Genomic DNA, 3,717 nt, shown 5'->3' with positions numbered 1-3,717 from the left:
GGAGTCGCATATTGCTATTAAAAGGAAAAGAATGGCTTTTTTGGGGATCCAATGTCCATGACGCCATTGTGAATGTTTTGATTACAAGTCTGTATAGGAAGTCTCAAAACAATCTACCAAATAATAAGAAAATGAGAAAAAGTACATGATAATTTGAACTACACAGGGGCCCTGATTTACCAGACCTAATGTACTAAATTCTCATTTAAAACAAAAAATACCCCACTAATCAATAATGGAATGATTTTATGCATGAACAAAAGGATCCATCTATTAAATCATTGTATAAAAGGAGGCTTTGCTTTATAAAAGGATAATACCACAAAAGTCCATATAAACTTCTCTGATGTATTTAAAATGATTTGATTAATACAACTGTTCATAGACATGCCAACTGCAGGAAACATGGCAAAATGAAATAACTATTCTTTAGTTTTCTCCCCTTTAGGAAAGCTCCTACCAAGGGGGAGGGCCCTGGAGCAGGAATTTACCCTGTGATTTGAAGGAGGCAGAATTTTGTTTTTAATTTAGATTCAAAAGTTTAGGATAATTGTTAATAACTAGAAATGAGTAGAACACCCACACCAAGTCAAGTAACCAATGTAATTTATGATTAACAATGGTTTCCTCTTTAAAAAGACCAGGCTATCTCATGGTAGCCAGACATCCTTTTTGTTTTAATTTCACCAGTGTTATGTATTAGAAATGGGGTTCAGTCACTCCCTTAAGCAAGGAAACTTGAAGTGAAGTAAGTGAAGGAAGCATTTATTTATACTCCAGAGAGGAGGCATGGTATCCTGTAGGGAGGCAAGCATACAGACAGAGGCTAAATTGAGTTTTTATGCATTAGTCCTTCCTGGCCCCTCCCTTCAGAAATGGGATTGGTCCCAGCTCCTCTGGGTTACAGTCTTTCTCACCCACCCATTACATGTTCTTAGATCAAGATCTACCTCCTGGTCAAGGGTAGCCTGTGAGGATAAGGAAGCCCTATTTCTAAGCAGGGTATATGCATGAAGACTATTTAGGCATGTGCAGCAGTTAGGTCTCAGGGTCCAGGAATAAAGTCTGGAGGTCATGCCATGCAGCCAGCTTGGCTTTAATGCCAGCTTCACTATCTCTAACATCCTTGAGCTAGGAGGCCCTGACCTTCCTTCTTACAAGACAGAATGTGCTTATTGGCTAACACTGTATCCCCTTAGCAAACTCCTTGTACAGCAGTATCTGTGAAAGCAGGACTCCATATATTACTACACTCTTTTTCTCACATTTTGTATATGTCTGGGGTCAGGAGCACCCTGAATTATTTAAAACTATTCAAAGAACAACATCTTGCTGTAAGAGCCCACATGAGTGCAGATGTCACTCCATGTCATACTAGCAGTGGAGGCCAGCACCTGTCTTAGGAAAAAGGCCACAGCATTTAGAGGGACAGGGAAGAAGGAGGTCAGAGAATTATCCTAGCATGGAACATCTCCCCTTGCTTGAGATTACTTCCAAAAGGGCAGTAAAATAGCCTAAGAACTTGGTTTACTAAGAAAATATCTGCTCCTTTACGATGCTTTAAAATAGAACAACCCTGGAAAAACTTTCCAGATGACCTGCATAGCTTCTCGAGAACTGTCCTAACTATTCCTGTAAGATGATTCTAAAGCAGTGTCATGTCTCATAGTAAGTTAAAGCTCATTGCTGTGTATCACAGGATCACAGATTTAGAACGATCTGGGATCTTAGAAGTCATCTATTACATCCTCGTAATTTTGCAGATGGAGAACTGAGGTCAGAGAGGGGGAACAATTTCCCTAATTTCACATCAGGAGTAAGTGAAAGACCCTGGATTTGAACTCAGATCCTCTGATGAGAAAACAGGCAGTTTCTACCATTCCACACTGCTTCTTTTAAGAGGACATAATTAGACTGAATAGGATTTCCTCTGTGTAAATGCTTGACTGTATGTTTGTGAATATATTAATGTGTAGGAAGGCAACTAGACAACTCAGTGCAGAGAGTCCTGTACCTGGAGTCAGGAAGAATTATCTTCCTGAGTTAAAATCTGGTTTCAGATACTACAAGCAGTGTCAAGTCACTTTACCCTGCTTGCCTCAGTTTCCTCTTCTGTGCAATGAGCTGGATAAGGAAATAGAAAACTTCTCCAGTGTCTGTGCCAAGAAATCCCCACCTGGGGTCAAGAAGAGCCAGAGGGGCCTGAAAAGGACTGAACAACAAACCTGTGTGCACACATGTAGCCGTCTACATATGCATGTACACACAGAAGGAGGTCCAGGCTCAGACATTCCAAGGTGGTGCTGTCTACTATGTCATTTAGCTACAAACACATGATACCCAGGGCTCACAACCTCCAGGGTCCCAGCACAGGACAAAGAAAGCCTCCCACCTCAGCCGGTCTTCCCCGGAAGCCCCGCCCCCTTCCCCAGCTCACCTGTCTAAGCCCGGCCAACATCCCAGGAGCCATCCCCTCCTCCAGCAGGCTCCCGCCTGGGGGGCAGAGCTGGGGAGGAAAGGGAGGGTGTGAGGAGGGGAGACCAAGCTGGGGCTGCCCTGGGGGGGAAGGCGACCCTGCTTCTAGGGGGTTGAGGGGGCACGGCTGGAATCTGTCCTGGGAGCATGGGGACCCCGCTTCTGCCCTGAGGCGTGATGAGGAAAGGCTGGGATCTGTCCTGGGGGGGGAAGGGGACCCCGCTTCTGCCTAGGGGGGTGAGGAGGCAGGACTGGGATCTGTGTGTGGGGGGGGAATGGGTACCCAGTTCTGTCATGAGAGTGCTGGGGTCTGCCTGGGGGGGAAACAAGGACCCTGCTTCTGCCCTAGGGGCGTGATGAGGCAAGGCTGGGATCTGTCCTGGGGGGATGGGGACCCCGCTTCTGACCGAGGGTGGGGGCCAGGGATCAGGGAAGGAGGCAGGGCTCCGGCGCCGGTAGGGAAAGTACCCAATAGCTCTTTAGAGACGAAGCTGGAGAACAGCCACGTGACCCTCTCAGCACAGAGACAAGGAGCCCCACAGCATCAGGGAAGGCTCCCTGGAAGAGGGGGTGCCCCGGTAGATGCCTGGAGATGAGGCCAAAGGGAAGGCGGGATTGAAGAGGGGGCGGACATGGACACTCAACAGGAGGACCTGCCCTCACACCCTGGACACAGGGCAAGGACAGAGGCCTGGAGGGCCATGGCGGGGTCAGGGTCTGGTCAGGAGTGAAGGAGGATCTGAACCCGCCCCCAGACCCCAAGAAATCCTCGGGCGCTCCCTTCCTCCTCTAGCGGACACCCCTCTCCTTCCCGGTGAGGTCCCCCACCAGCCCCCAAGGCCCAACACGGCCGCACCCCCGTAGCCAGGCTCTGCAGCCCCTCACCCTTAAAGCTTCAGCTCAGGACAAAGGAAGTGAAGGTGGCACCTGGGAGCCTGAAAAAGGAAGAGAAAAAACTAGCAGGAAGTGACGTCACAACACGGAAGTCCCAATCGCCAAACCATGAGCTTGGAAAAATGTCCCGACGCGCGCACGGCCTTCTGGGAATCGTAGTCTGCAGGCTGAGGCTCATTCTGTGCTTCCCTCTGGCGCGGCCCCCCACCCTAACCTGCAATGGAGTCCCGTCTCCCTGCCTGCCCCGCCCCCCAAGCCCTTCCCGCCCCTTCCGCTTCTCCCTTCCCTCCTGAATTTCAGTCATTTGGTAGATGGACTCAATAAAAGTATGACTCGCCATTTACCTGG

The 3,717-nt window shown here is 48.9% G+C and overlaps 1 long non-coding RNA gene across 2 annotated transcripts in view; it reads right to left on the bottom strand.

Annotated features, from left to right (window-relative positions):
- Positions 1 to 3,495, bottom strand: part of LOC138152820 (uncharacterized) — a 7,238-nt gene extending 3,743 nt beyond the window's left edge. For both annotated transcript variants that reach the window (XR_011166206.1, XR_011166205.1), the window contains exons 1-2: positions 3,361 to 3,495; positions 2,438 to 2,506 (exon numbers count right to left, since the gene is read on the bottom strand). This is a non-coding gene — a long non-coding RNA (uncharacterized lncRNA). The remainder of the gene's footprint in view (positions 1 to 2,437; positions 2,507 to 3,360) is intronic.
- Between the last annotated feature and the right edge of the window lie 222 nt (positions 3,496 to 3,717).

Source organism: Petaurus breviceps, unplaced genomic scaffold (assembly GCF_028583685.1).
Source record: "Petaurus breviceps papuanus isolate PSGF00001 unplaced genomic scaffold, PetGlider_PUasm1.0 90937, whole genome shotgun sequence".
Taxonomy (NCBI): domain Eukaryota; kingdom Metazoa; phylum Chordata; class Mammalia; order Diprotodontia; family Petauridae; genus Petaurus; species Petaurus breviceps.
This window is presented reverse-complemented; position numbering and strand designations above follow the sequence as displayed.